A 16,454-nucleotide genomic window follows, 5' to 3' on the forward strand; every position below is an offset into this window, starting at 1 on the left:
GGATCCTCATCTTCATCTGAAGACCAGGACTAACATCTTCATCTGAATACCAGGACCTTCATCTTCACTTGAACACCAAGATTCTTGTCTTCATCTTCATCTGAAGACCAGGACTCTCGTCTTCATCTGAAGACCAAGACTCTTGTCTTCATCTTCATCTGAACACCAGGACCCTCGTCTTCATCTTCATCTGAATACCAGGACCTTCATCTTCACCTGAACACCAAGACCCTCGTCTTCATGTTCATCTTCATCTGAAGACCAGGATCTTCATCTTCATCTGAAGACCAGGACTTTCATCTTCATCTGAACACCAGGACCCTCGTCTTCATCTGAATACCAGGACCTTCATCTTCACTTGAACACCAAGACTCTTCTCTTCATCTTCATCTTCACCTGAACACCAGGACCCTCGTCTTCATCTGAAGACCAGGACTCTCGTCTTCATCTTCACCTGACCACCAGGACTCTCGTCTTCCTGTTCATCTTCATATGAAGACCAGGATCCTCATCTTCATCTGAAGACCAGGACTCTCATCTTCATCTGAATACCAGGACCTTCATCTTCACTTGAACACTAAGATTCTTGTCTTCATCTTCACCTGAAGACCAGGACTCTCGTCTTCATCTGAAGACCAGGACTCTCATCTTCATCTCAACACCAGGACCCTCGTCTTCATCTGAATACCAGGACCTTCATCTTCACTTGAACACCAAGACTCTTGTCTTCATCTTCATCTGAAGACCAGGACCCTCATCTTCATCTTAATACCATGACCTTCATCTTCACTTGAACACCAAGACTCTTGTCTTCATCTTCATCTGAACACCAGGACCCTCGTCTTCATCTGAAGACCAGGACTCTCGTCTTCACCTGACCACCAGGACTCTCGTCTTCCTGTTCATCTTCATCTGAAGACCAGGATCCTCATCTTCATCTGAAGACCAGGACTAACATCTTCATCTGAATACCAGGACCTTCATCTTCACTTGAACACCAAGATTCTTGTCTTCATCTTCATCTGAAGACCAGGACTCTCGTCTTCATCTGAAGACCAAGACTCTTGTCTTCATCTTCATCTGAAGACCAGGACCCTCGTCTTCATCTGAATACCAGGACCTTCATCTTCACTTGAACACCAAGACTCTTGTCTTCATCTTCATCTGAACACCAGGACCCTCGTCTTCATCTGAAGACCAGGACTCTCGTCTTCATCTTCACCTGAACACCAGGACTCTCGTCTTCCTGTTCATCTTAATCTGAAGACCAGGATCCTCATCTTCATCTGAAGACCAGGACTCTCATCTTCATCTGAATACCAGGACATTCATCTTCACTTGAACACCAAGACTCTTGTCTTCATCTTCATCTGAACACCAGGACTCTCGTCTTCATCTGAAGACCAGGACTCTCGTCTTCATCTTCATCTGAACACCAGGACCCTCGTCTTCATCTTCATCTGAATACCAGGACCTTCATCTTCACCTGAACACCAAGACTCTCGTCTTCATGTTCATCTTCATCTGAAGACCTTGACTCTCATCTTCATCTGAAGACCAGGACCCTCGTCTTCATCTGAATACCAGGACCTTCATCTTCACTTGAACACCAAGACTCTTTTTCTCATCTGAAGACCAGGACCCTCGTCTTCATCTGAATACCAGGACCTTCATCTTCACTTGAACACCAAGACTCTTGTCTTCATCTTCATCTGAACACCAGGATCCTCATCTTCATCTGAATACCAGGACCCTCATCTTCATCTTATTACCAGGACCCTCGTCTTCATCTGAACACCAGGACCTTCATGTTCATCTTTATCTGAACACCAGGACCCTCATCTTCATCTTCATCATAACACCAGGACCCTCATCTTCATCTTCATCATAACACCAGGACCCTCATCTTCATCTTTATCTGAACACCAGGACCCTCATTTTCATCTTCATCTGAACACCAGGACCTTCATCTTTATCTGAATCCCAGGACCCTCAACTTCATCTGAATACCAGGACCCTCATCTTCGTCTTAAACTGAATACCAGGACCCTCATCTTCATCTTTATCTGAATAACAGGACCCTCATCTTCATCTTCATCATTATCTGAATGCCAGGACCCTCATTTTCATCTTTATCTGAACACCAGGACCCTCATCTTCATCTGACCAACAGGACCCTCGTCTTCATCTTCATCTCATTCCCAGGACCCTCGTCTTCATCTGAATACCATGACTCTACATCTTCATCTTATTACCAGGACGCTCGTCTTCATCTGAACACCAGGACCCTCATCTTCATCTTTGTCTGAACACCAGGACCCGCATCTTCATCTTTATCTTCATCTGAATCCCAGGACCCTCAACTTCATCTGAATACCAGGACCCTCATCTTCGTCTTTATCTGAATACCAGGACCCTCATCTTTATCTGAATAACAGGACCCTCATCTTCATCTTCATCATTATCTGAATGCCAGGACCCACATTTTCATCTTTATCTGAACACCAGGACCCTCGTCTTCATCTTCATCTGAAGACCAGGACCCTCATCTTCATCTGAGGACCAGGACCCTCGTCTTCATCTTCATCTCACAGGCCAATAGGAGTGCAGGTTTTAGGCAGTTTTCCTTGGTAAGGGTAGATTGGGGGGCAGTCTTACCCAGGGAGAGCAAGTTTGAGGATACTTTTACCAGAAGAGGGGAGGTTTGGGGGTAGTTTTCCTTCGTAAGGGTAGGTTAGGGGGCAGTTTTACCTGGGTAGGACACGGCGTGGATGGTGGATTAACCTCATAAATGTTGTAATTTTAATGATTTTCTCATAAATATGACTTCTTCCTGCAGGTTTCAGGGCTCTCAGGGTGAATCTCTGCCTGATTAATGTTACAATTCTGATGTTTCTCCTCTAAACTTGATGTCTTCCTGCAGGTTTTGGTTTAATTTCTCATATTTTCCTCTAAATTTAACTTCTTTCTGCAGGTTTCAGGGCTCTCGGGATGAATCTTTACCTGATGAATGTTATAATTCTGATTTTTTTTCTTATAAATTTAACGTCTTTCTGCAGGTTTCAGGGCTCTCAGGATGAATCTCTACCTGATAAATGTTATAATTCTGATATTTTATAAATTTAGCGTCTTTCTGCAAGTTTCAGGATGAATCTCTACCTGATAAATGTTGTTATTTTGATGTTTTTCCTCTAAATTTAACGTCTTTCTGCAGGTTTCAGGGCTCTCAGGGTGAATCTCTACCTGATAAATGTCATAATTTTGGTATTTTTCTGACAAATTTATCGTCTTTCTGCAGGTTTCAGGGCTCTCGGGATGAATCTCTACCTGATACATGTTATAATTCTGATATTTTTCAGATAAATTTAATGTCTTCCTGCAGGTTTTGGTGTAATTTGTAAGTTTTTCCTCGAAATTTAGCATCTTCCTGCAGGTTTCAGGATGAATCTCTACCTGATAAATGTTATAATTCTGGTGTTTTTCCTCAAAATTTAATGTCTTCCTGCAGGTTTCAGGGCTCTCGGGGTGAATCTCTACCTGATAAATGTTATAATTCTGGTGTTTTTCCTCAAAATTTAACGTCTTCCTGCAGGTTTCAGGGCTCTCAGGGTGAATCTCTACCAGATAAATGTCATAATTCTGATGTTTTTCCTCTAAACTTGATTTCTTCCTGCAGGTTTTGGTGTAATTACTCAATTTTTCCTCTAAATTTAGCATCTTTCTGCAGCTTTCAGGGCTCTCAGGATGAATTTCTACCTTATAAAAGTTGTTATTTCTATGTTTTTACTCTAAACGATGTCTTCCTGCAGGTTTTGGTGTAATTTCTCAATTTTTCATCAAAATTTAGCATCTTCCTGCAGTTTTCAGGGCTCTCGGGATGAATCTCTACCTTATAAAAGTTGTTATTTTCATGTTTTTCCTCTAAATTTAACGTCTTCCTGCAGGTTTCAGGGCTCTCGGGATGAATCTCTACCTGATAAATGTCATAATTGTGATGTTTTTCCTCTAAATTTAGCATCTTTCTGCAGGTGTCAGGGCTCTCAGGATGAATCTCTACTTGATAAAAGTTGTTATTTTGATGTTTTTCCTCTAAATTTAGCATCTTCCTGCAGGTTTTGGTGTAATTTCTCAATTTTTCCTCTAAATTTATCATCTTTCTGCAGGTTTCAGGGCTCTCAGGATGAATCTCTACCTGATAAATGTCATAATTCTGAATTTTTTCCTCTAAACTTGACGTCTTCCTGCAGGTTTTGGTGTAATTTCTCAATTTTTCCTCTAAATTTAGCATCTTCCTGCAGGTTTCAGGGCTCTCGGGATGAATCTCTACCTGATAAATGTTGTTATTTTGATGTTTTCCTCTTAATTTAACGTCTTTCTGCAGGTTTCAGGATGAATCTCTACCTGATAAATGTTGTAATTCTGATGTTTTTCCTCTAAACTTGATTTCTTCCTGCAGGTTTTGGTGTAATTTCTCAATTTTTCCTCTAAATTTAGCATCTTTCTGCAGCTTTCAGGGCTCTCAGGATGAATTTCTACCTTATAAAAGTTGTTATTTCTATGTTTTTACTCTAAACGATGTCTTCCTGCAGGTTTTGGTGTAATTTCTCAATTTTTCATCGAAATTTAGCATCTTCCTGCAGTTTTCAGGGCTCTTGGGATGAATCTCTACCTTATAAAAGTTGTTATTTTCATGTTTTTCCTCTAAATTTAACGTCTTCCTGCAGGTTTCAGGGCTCTCGGGATGAATCTCTACCTGATAAATGTCATAATTGTGATGTTTTTCCTCTAAATTTAGCATCTTTCTGCAGGTGTCAGGGCTCTCGCGATGAATCTCTACCTGATAAATGTTATAATTCTGGTGTTTTTCCTCAAAATTTAATGTCTTCCTGCAGGTTTCAGGGCTCTCGGGGTGAATCTCTACCTGATAAATGTTATAATTCTGGTGTTTTTCCTCAAAATTTAACGTCTTCCTGCAGGTTTCAGGGCTCTCAGGGTGAATCTCTACCAGATAAATGTCATAATTCTGATGTTTTTCCTCTAAACTTGATGTCTTCCTGCAGGTTTTTGTGTAATTTCTCAATTTTTCCTCTAAATTTAGCATCTTCTTGCACGTTTCAGGGCTCTCCGGGTGAATCTCTACTTGATAAATGTTATTTCGATGTTTTTCCTCTAAATTTAGCATCTTCCTGCAGGTTTTAGGGCTCTCAGGATGAATCTCTACCTCATAAAAGTTATTTTGATGTTTTTCCTCGAAATTTAGCATCTTCCTGCAGGTTTCAGGATGAATCTCTACCTGATAAATGTTATAATTCTGATATTTTTCATCTAAATTTAGCATCTTCCTGCAGGTTTCAGGGCTCTCGGGGTGAATGTCTCCCTTATAAAAGTTATTTTGATGTTTTTCCTCTAAACTTGATGTCTTCCTGCAAGCTTTGGTGTAATTCTCAATTTTTCCTCTATATTTAGCATCTTTCTGCAGTTTTCAGGGCTCTCAGGATGAATCTCTGCCTGATAAAAGTTGTTATTTTGATGTTTTTCATCTAAATTTAGCATCTTCCTGCAGGTTTCAGGATGAAACTCTACTTGATAATAGTTATAATTCTGATTTTTTTCCTCTAAATTTAACATCTTCCTGCAGGTTTTGGTGTAATTTCTCAGTTTTTCCTCTAAATCTAACGTCTTTCTGCAGATTTCAGGGCTCTCAGGATGAAGCTCTATCTGATAAATGTTATAATTCTGATGTTTTTCCTCTAAATTTAGTATCTTCCTGCAGGTTTCAGGGCCCTCGGGATGAATCTCTACCTGATAAATGTTGTTATTTTGATGTTTTTCCTGTAAATTTAGCATCTTTCTGCTGGTGTCAGGATGAATCTCTACCTGATAAATGTTATAATTCTGATGTTTTCCTCTAAATTTAACATCTTTCTGCAGGTTTCAGGATGAATCTCTACCTGATAAATGTTATAATTTTGATGTTTTCTTCTAAATTTAGCATCTTCCTGCAGGTTTTGGTCTAATTTTGATGTTTTCTCTCTAAATTTAGCATCGTCCTGCAGGTTTCAGGGCTCTCAGGGTGAATCTCTGCCTGATAAATGTTATAATTATGTTTTTCCTCTAAACTTGATGTCTTCCTGCCAGTTTTGGTGTAATTTCTCAGTTTTTCCTCTAAATTTCCCATCTTCCTGCAGGTTTCAGGGCTCTTGGGATGAATCTCTACCTGATAAAAGTTGTTATTTTGATGTTTTTCCTCTAAATTTAGCATCTTTCTGCAGGTTTCAGGGCTCTCAGGGTGAATCTCTACCAGATAAATGTTATAGTTCTGATATTTTTCCTCTAAATTTAGCATCTTCCTCCAGGTTTCAGGGCTCTCGGGATGAATCTCTACCTGATAAATGTTTTTATTTTGATATTTTTCCTGTAAATTTAGCATCTTCCTGCAGATTTCAGGGCTCTTAGGGTGAATTTCTACCTGATAAATGCTATAATTCTAATGTTTTCCTCTAAATTTCACGTCTTTCTGCAGGGTTCAGGGGTCTCGGGATTAATCTCTTCTGAATAAATGTTATAATTCTGATGTTTGTCCTCTAAATTTAGCATCTTCCTGCAGGTTTCCAGTCTCTCAGGGTGAATCTACCTGATAAATGTTATAATTCTGATATTTTTCTTATAAATTTAGCATCTTTCTGCAGGTTTCAAGGCTCTCAGGATGAATCTCTACGTGATAAATGTTATAATTCTGATATTTATCTTATGAATTTAACATCTTTCTGCAGGTTTCAAGGCTCTCAGGGTGAATCTCTACCTGATAAACGTTATAATTCTAATGTTTTTCCTCGAAATTTAACGTTTTCCTGCAGCTTTCAGGCCTCTTGGGATGAATCTCTGCCTGATAAATGTTATAATTCTGATGTTTTTCCTGTAAACTTGATGTCTTCCTGCAGGTTTTGGTGTAATTTCTCAGTTTTTCCTCTAAATTTAGCATCTTCCTGCAGGTTTTGGTGTAATTTCTCAGTTTTTCCTCCAAATATAACGTCTTTCTTCAGGTTTCAGGGCTCTCATGGTGAATCTCTGCCCAATAAATGTTATAATTCTGATGTCTTTCCTCTAAATTTTGCATCTTCCTGTAGGTTTTGGTGTAATTTCTCAGTTTTTCCTCTAAATTTAGCATCTTCCTGCAGGTTTTGGTGTAATTTCTCAGTTTTTCCTCCAAATATAATGTCTTTCTTCAGGTTTCAGGGCTCTCAGGATGAATCTCTACCTGATAAATGTTATAAATCTGATGTTTTTTCCTCTAAATTTAGCATCTTCCTGCAGGTTTTGGTGTAATTTCTCACTTTTTCCTCTAAATTTATCATCTTTCTGCAGGTTTCAGGCTCTCAGGATGAATCTCTACCTGATAAATGTCATAATTCTGAATTTTTTCCTCTAAACTTGACGTCTTCCTGCAGGTTTTGGTGTAATTTCTCAATTTTTCCTCTAAATTTAGCATCTTCCTGCAGGTTTCAGGGCTCTCGGGATGAATCTCTACCTGATAAATGTTGTTATTTTGATGTTTTCCTCTTAATTTAACGTCTTTCTGCAGGTTTCAGGATGAATCTCTACCTGATAAATGTTATAATTTTGATGTTTTCCTCTAAATTTAGCATCTTCCTGCAGGTTTCAGGGCTCTCAGGGTGAATCTCTACCTGATAAATGTTATAATTCTGATGTTTTTCCTCTAAACTTGATGTCTTCCTGCAGCTTTTGTTGTAATTTCTCAGTTTTTCCTCTAAATTTAATGTCTTTCTTCAGGTTTCAGGGCTCTCGGGATGAATTTCTGCCCCATAAATGTTATAAATCTGATGTTTTTCCTTTAAATTTAGCATCTTCCTGCAGGTTTCAGGGCTCTCAGGATGAATCTCTGCCTGATAAATGTTATAATTCTGATATTTTTCTTATAAATTTAGCATCTTTCTGCAGGTTTCAAATCTCTCAGGGTGAATCTCTTCCCAATAAATTTTAAAATTCTTATGTTTTTCCTCTAAATTTATCATCTTTCTGCAGGTTTCAAATCTCTCAGGGTGAATCTCAACCTGATAAATATTATAATTCTGATATTTTTCTCATAAATTTAACATCTTTCTGCAGGTTTCAGGATGAATCTCTACCTGATAAATGAGATAATTATAGAAGGTCTGGTTAATTTCCTGAGGTGACTGAGTATATTTTCCTGAGGGATCCTGAATTGCTGTTATGAAGGATTTTTCTTTATTGCGCTGGAGTTGGTTCGCCAGAAATTTTCCTGATTTATTATTGTGTTCGAAATCATTATATCTTAGTTGTTGTAATAAAAACTCTGTTTTCTTGGATAGGATATTATCGAGGTTTAGTTTTGCATTTTGTAGTTCGGACCATAATTGATCACTTGGGTTTATTGCATAATTCTCTGTAAGTTGTTTAATTTTTTCTTCAATTTCTTTTTGTTTGTAGATCTTTTTTTTTCTTGTATGAGGAGTACGATATTATTTTACCTCTGATTACGGCCTTTCAATTCAATTCAATTCAATTCAATTCAATTTTATTTATATAGCGCCAATTACAGTCAAATTGTCTCGAGACGCTTTACAGAACCCATATGCCTGACCCCCAGAGCAAGCCAAAAGGCGACAGTGGCAAGGAAAACACCCTTTTAACAGGGAAAAAAAAACCTCGAGCAGAACCCGGCTCTAATGTGGGGGGACCCATCTGCCTGCTGGCCGGGCGGGTTGAGAGGGACAGAAGAGGTAGAAAGGTAGAGATAGAGGGGTAGAGGTAGAGATAGAGGGATACAGATAGAGGGGTAGAGATAGAGAGGTGGGGGGGTGGGACACAAGGACCATAAAACACAGCCACACATCTGAAGCATCCAGCATCCAGCTCTGGGACCAGGGACACTCGGAGAAAGGACACAGAAAGAAACAGAGTGAATGTAATGCAATAATGGTATATATAGTAAATACATAGGTAGTTAGAGAAGGGCTCAGTGCATCCAGAGAGGTTCCCCAGCAGCCTAGGCCTATAGCAGCATAACTAGGGGCAGAACTAAAGGGACGTCAAGAGGGGAAGTCAGTTGTGCAAATGAAAACACCAGCTCACCCCGTCAGGGTCACCCAGTCAGCCCTAACTATAAGCTTTGTCGAAAAGGAAGGTTTTAAGCCTGGTCTTAAAAATAGAGAGGGTGTCCGCCTCCCAAACCCAAGCTGGGAGCTGGTTCCACAGGAGAGGTGCCTGATAACTGAAGGCTCTGCCTCCCATTCTACTTTTAGAGATTCTAGGAACAACAAGTAAGCCTGCAGTCTGAGAGCGAAGAGTTCTGCTAGGGTAATATGGTACTATCAGGTCTTTAAGATATGACGGAGACTGGTTAAGAGCTTTATATGTCAGAAGAAGGATTTTGAATTCTATTCTAGATTTAACAGGGAGCCAATGAAGAGAAACCAATATAGGAGAAATATGATCTCTCTTGCTAACTCCCGTCAGTACTCTGGCTGCAGCGTTTTGGATCAGCTGTAGATGTTTCAGAGAGCTATTGGGACAACCTGATAATAAGGAATTACAGTAGTCAAGCCTAGAAGTAACAAATGCATGGTCTAGTTTTTCTGCATCACTCTGAGACAGGATGTTCCTGATTTTCACAATATTTCTCAGGTGGAAAAAGGAAGTCCTACAGATTTGTTTTATGTGCGAGTTAAAGGACATGTCCTGGTCAAAGATAACACAGAGGTTCCTCACAGTAGTACTGGAGGCCAATGTAATGCCATCCAGAGTAACTATATGCTTTGAAAGCAATTCTCTAAGATGTTTGGGGCCAAATACAATGACTTCAGTCTTGTCTGAATTTAGTAGTAAGAAATTATAGGTCATCCAGGTCTTTATGTTCTTAAGACAATCTTGCAGTCTAGCTAGCTGATTAGTTTCATTTGGCTTCATAGATAAATACAATTGAGTGTCGTCAGCATAACAATGGAAATTAATACAGTGCTTCCTAATAATGTTGCCTAAGGGAAGCATGTATAATGTGAACAGTATTGGTCCTAAGACAGAACCCTGAGGAACTCCATGATTAACCCTAGTATGCTCAGAAGAGTCATTGTTGACATGCACAAACTGGAACCTGTCTGATAAGTAGGATTTAAACCAGTCCAGTGCTGTCCCTTTAATGCCAATAGAATGTTCTAGTCGCTGTAATAAAAGTTTGTGGTCGATTGTATCGAATGCTGCACTAAGGTCCAATAAAATAAGTATAGAGACCAGTCCATTATCTGACGCTATGAGAAGGTCATTAGTAACTTTCACCAGAGCTGTTTCTGTGCTATGATGCACTCTGAAGCCTGACTGAAACTCTTCAAACAGGCTATTCCTTTGTAAATGTTCATATAATTGATTTGCAACTGTTCTTTCCAGAATTTTAGAGAGAAATGGGAGGTTGGAAATTGGTCTATAGTTGGCTAAAACATCTGGATCTAGAGTGGGCTTTTTAAGTAAAGGTTTGATTACAGCAACCTTAAAAGCCTGTGGTACATAACCTGTTACTAGAGAGAGATTAATCAGATCTAACATTGAGGAATTAATTAAAGGTAAAGCCTCCTTGAACAGTCTAGTTGGGATAGGATCTAAAAGACATGTTGATGGTTTGGATGTAGAAACTATTGAAATGAGTTCAGAGAGATGTATGGGGGTGAAAAATTCTAAATATCCATCTGGTCTTACAGCCAATTCTAAAGTATCTGTACTCGATGATACATCTGTGACATTTGCAGGAAGGGCCAGATTAATTTTTTCTCTAATCGTAATAATTTTATTTGTAAAGAAGCTCATGAAGTTGTTACTGCTCAAAGCTAAAGGAATACAAGTTTCAACAGAGCTCTGACTCTTTGTCAGCCTGGCTACAGTGCTGAAGAGAAACCTGGGGTTGTTCTTGTTTTCCTCTATTAAAGATGAATAATATGTTGTCCTGGCATTACGAAGAGCTTTTTTATAAATTACTAGACTATTTTTCCAAGCTACATAAACTTCCTCTAAATTAGTGGAGTACCACTTCCTTTCCAGCTTTCGGGGACGCCTGCTTTAAAGTCCGCAGCTGGGAATTATACCAAGGAGCAGGTCCTCTCTGAGATAGAACTTTCTTTTTTACAGGTGCAACACTATCAAGTGTTGTACGCAGTGAGGCTGCAGCATTATTAACATATAATCCACTTCTGTGGGGGTAAAATTATAATATTTCCCCTTCCATTATATCAGTAAGTGGTGCTGGACTAAATAGAGAGGGTATTATTTCCTTAAATTTAGTCACCGAATTGTGAGACAGACATCTACTGTAATGATATTTATTCTTAACTCCTATACAATCTATTGTTGTAAATTGAAATGTTATCATAAAATGGTCAGAAAGAAGAGGGTTCCGGGGAAATACTGTTAACTGTTTGATTTCTATTTCCAGTTTCCCAAAGCAAAGATGGGGGTAAGTCATTAGAGTCATTGTTTTTTAGAAAGTCTGCCCACTCACTCCTTATTACTCGATCAAATTCTGGGTCTTTGAGTAGAGAGATGTTGAGGTGCCAAGTCTGAGGAGGTTTAGGGATGGAATCTGTTTGCAGGCTGAGAGATATTGGTGCGTGGTCGCTGATAACGATTGGGTGGATTTTAGTGGTAACTTTATGTGCGATAGAGTTATTTAAGAGGAAAAAGTCAATTCTTGAAAATGTTTTGTGCACCGGAGAGAAAAACATATAGTCCCCCCTTTGTAGGGTTTTTGAGTCTCCAGACGTCGTCTAGTCCAAAATCTTTCATATAATCATGGACGACTTTAACTGATTGTGATTGTTTTACATGTATTGGACTATTAGATCGATCTACTGAAGGGTTTAAAACTATGTTGAAGTCACCACCGATAATAGTTGTTGAGTTAGCAGATAAGTCTGCTAAGTGAGAGAAAACAGTGTGAAAGAAGGCTGGATCGTCATTATTCGGAGCATAGAGGTTTACAATAGAATATAATTTATTACAGATTGTTGCCTGGATAATAATATATCTGCCCTCTGAGTCCGTTACTGTACTATTTAAAGTAAATGGAATTCTCTTATGGACTAGAATGGAGACCCCTCTTTGTCTGCTGTTATAACAAGATGAAAAGATAATACTATAATTCGAGTCTGATAAACATTTTTCTTCCGACTGTAGTAAATGCGTTTCTTGGAGGAGCAAAATATCTGCTTTTAATTTAGAGACATAGTCCATGATTTTAACTCTTTTTGTTTGTGAGCGTATGCCATGAACATTCCAGGCTACGATATTAAACTTGAACATAGAGAGAGAAGATGTTCTGTCACTGAGTATGTAGTAATGTAATATAACATCTGTGTGTCCTTGTGAGCTGTCTGTTGCTGTGTGTGAGCTGTGAGTGTTGGAGAGAGATGTATACAGCAGGTCAGGATCTATATATACATTATATAATAGCACATATTTGCCTGAAAAACTATCAACAAACACATTATAAAACATACAGGCACAATAAACATGGGGGGTACATAGAGTGTGAGTGAGAGTGTGGGGGGTGAGTGTGTGAGAGGGGGAGAGAGCTAAAGGGAGACATAGAGAGGGAGAGAGAGAAAAGTAGAAGGAGGAGGGGGTTCTCCAGTGGGGAGTGTATATTAGGAGAGTGAGACATTTACACCTGTGAGATTTTTTTTTTTTGATAACACTTTCTAGCATAAATGACTAAGTGATATATTAAACGTTTAAGCCAGTTTTTTTTTGTTTTTTGTTTTTTTTTTTTAGAAGAGCCAGGGGGTATCATTTCAAAGCACGTTAACCACTGACAATTTTTTTTTTTTTAAAAGGAAGTAACGGGATCCGACCTGGTCAAAACAAACAATATATTTGTGTGATTTGTGTCTTCCCAAACACCCTGGCTGGTTTAGAAATGGCAGAAGATACTTTTAATGATGTCGCAGAGGAAGACTAGAGTGAATTGTGGTGTTTGACAGTATTTGATGACATGTTCCTAATCCACCTTAGAGTACATGTAGGCTAAATATACAAATATAGCAGCACAATATCTTCAGAGTCCAACAGGAATATCTGTAGCTGTAACGTTCAAATGTGACTGTAGTCACTTCAATACATGCAATAGGTGCTCATGGCTCCCTGATAGGGCGAATAAACCATTGTTTGTTTTGACCAGATCAAATCCCTTTACTTCCCTTCCCTTTTTTTTTTTTTTAATATTGTCAGTGGTTAACGTGCTCTGAATGACGGTTAGGACGTGGATGACTGAACGAGTTTTTACTGTTTTCTGAGTGACTAGTTTAAACAACGCGGTCTCAGTTTGTTCCGATGCATTTTGGCAAATAAAGCTAATGTCGTGCTGCATGTTGTTCTGATGGGAGGCTGCTGAAGATCTGAGTGTTTCTGAGAACAAACCCGAGTTAAACCTCAAGTTCTGCTCTGGATCTGTTCCACTGAACACACAAACTAACACACAACACAGCAGTGGACGTGCTTCTATGTTGTGGGTTTTCTTGGTGAGACAATAAATAGTTGTCTGACCCGTTGTTAACCAGGAAGCCTGTGTTAATTGTGATTATCCCCAGTTAACATGGACGTGTTTCCTGAACAATCACCAGGTGTTAAACACCTGACAGAATGACAGTGATCCATATGGATGAAGCAGAATGCTTGTCGAGCTGATCGGTAGCACAATGAGTAAAACAGTGGTCTCGTAATTTTGTCGCTGGATTACGTGGTTTCGAATCCTCTCACCGTACTTGAAAAATACGTGTTTTTTATTTCGGCCCGCACATTTTTTACTGTCTGTAGATGATATTTACATGGTTATAGACTTTGTTAAGTAGTGATGCCGACGTTTTTTCAGCGAGGTCTTCTTTATCTGGTATCTTTATTTCACGTAAATCCAGGTCTGATCGTGACGAATCTGCGGACGAAACATGTGGAGACGGAAACTATCGCCAGTTAACCTGATCACCAGTTAAACTGGAACACCGTTGTCTGAAGCAAACCTTTTAGCTCCGGTGTTGGTCTTCCTTTAATTATTATCTCCTGCTTCGATTGAAAGTCCAGTTTAGAAAATTCTTTCAATTTAGATATGTAATCCTCCATTTTGAAATAAGGCCAAGCAATACGAAAAAATAAATGGATGGTTGCACTTGACTTGCTAACTGTTTACTGTAGCTTGCTGTCACTAATTCTATTATTCTGCAGCCGAGGGAATCTCTGGAATCACCAGCGCCCCCTATCATGAGGCAGAAGAACTGCGTGCCTCACCTAGTGCCCTCTTCGCAGCGGTTTTATGATCGCTCACCGCAAGAATATGTTACACACATACAGTTGTTGATAAAAATAAAATAAACACTGTACATTATATACACCAGCTAAACTGTAGAAATTTAGTTCATATACTAAAAGTGTTTGAATATGCAGAGGGACAGCAATGCGGTCTCACTGCAGAGCAAGCCAGCACAGTTAGCATAGTCATTGCGCAATCCATGGTGCGGCTCAGGAGGCTGCTGCCTCACCGCTCGTCTCTACTTAGTATTTGAACGGTAAATGTGAAAATTCAGCGATTTTGAAAAAAAAAAATCAAAAAATGGTGAAGTTAAATGGAGAAGAACTTTAAAGTACAAATCACTAAATAAATATAACTGTTTATTTTTTAATTTGATATTTCCGTGATGACAGGTGAGGCACGGCCTCACCTGTCTCCCGTGACTGCACGTCACTGCAGTAGATTGTATATAAAGAGGACAGAAGCAGTGTAGGGAGAAGCTGAAAAAGCTCAAAAGTGACCATCGGTCCACCCAGGACCACAACGGCCGGCGTGGGTCAACCAGGAGGTGTTGGAAGAGGTTTAATGGAAGCTATTTACTGGCACCACACCGCCAGCAACAGGAGGGAGACTCAGCCGCTGCATTGTTGGAGACGTTGGAGGGCGGTGAGTGTTTTGTGACTTCAAGAAACTTATACATCACTTATTCCATTGGTGGCAAGCCTCTTTTAAGCAAACAAGTATTTTTTAGAAAGTAACGTCGCTGTCTCCTGTAGCAGACAATAAGATAGCTAGTTAGCCATCGGCGCTAGCCAGTTAGCCATCGGCGCTAGCCAGTTAGCCATCGGCGCTAACTCCGTGCTCTGCTTGTATTTCGTGCTGCTGTTTCTAACGTTTAGCTCTCAGAAGCTAATACTTCAGTCAGCATGCCGTGTTTTTCTTGTACTTAGGGTGAGTGTTTATTTCTGTTCAAGAATCCCTTTCCACATGCGAAGCCTACTCCACCTCCGTCGCGGAGCCCCCGGCTCCCCTGCCTCCTCTCCACCAGCTGCAGCGGCTCCTCTCCAGCACCCAGCTCGGACACCGACACCAAGCACGTCACAGCAACGTCTGTATCACTGGTAAGACACGGTAAACAGAGAGCATTGGTTGATTTTCGCATTATTATTATTATTACTCAGGTGTAAATGCCTGCAAGCATGATCAAAACAGTGAGACCAACGACCAAGAATTCAGGCAGGTGTAAATGCAAACTGTGCAGCCAGGCAGCTCAGGAACGCCTGATGAAAGCTACGTGTAGCTGCAGTGACACATAAACAGAACACATGCACGCAGCGTTTATTTTCCATTGAAGTTACGTTCTGGTGCAGTGTTAGTATTGCAACACATTCTTCTTATAGTCACTAGGTAGCTGTGAAACTGAATGAAAATATACATAAAAATGAGAAAACACAGCTGTTCTTGCCAACTCCAAAATGTGCACAGGATGAAATGAAGTTCACACCACGTCGTTTTTGTTTGTGGTGGAGGAGTTACTGCTTGGCTTTGGTTAAAGCGAAGAGTGCCAGAAGTTTATTAAAGTATCAAAGACATGATCATGATTGGAAAATGGGATGGACGGGTGGGCTAAGCACATCACATCATAGCTGTGGAGTCCTTCTAGCTCCTGGGGGACTACAATCTCTCAGAACCTCCTGAAAAAGGCTCAGTCAGAGGATGTATTTCCTACAACAGCTGAGGAGACATGGCCTGCCACAGGAGCTGTTTGATCCAGTTCTACACTGCAGTCATCCGATCTGTCCCTGTGCACCTCTGGATCAACCACACAGCAGGACAGAAACAGACTACAGCCCCCATAGTACGGACTGCAGAAAAACATCATCAGAGACCCCACTCACCCTGGACATAAACTGTCTCCCCCCTCCCCTCTGGCAGGCGCTACAGAATCCCTGTACCAAAAATCACCACTACTGTGTTTATAGCAATTACCATTTTGCTAATGTGTTCATACATTCCAGTCTAGCGCTGTACATTTCTGTTTATATTGTGTTCTGTTTTACTACTATTTCTTTTTCCTCCCTGTTCCTCTATTGTTTATTTTTTATTATTCTCTTCCTTATTCCTAGTGTGACACCAACAGCCGAAACCAAAT

Source organism: Amphiprion ocellaris, chromosome 3 (assembly GCF_022539595.1).
Source record: "Amphiprion ocellaris isolate individual 3 ecotype Okinawa chromosome 3, ASM2253959v1, whole genome shotgun sequence".
Classification (NCBI taxonomy): Eukaryota; Metazoa; Chordata; class Actinopteri; family Pomacentridae; genus Amphiprion; species Amphiprion ocellaris.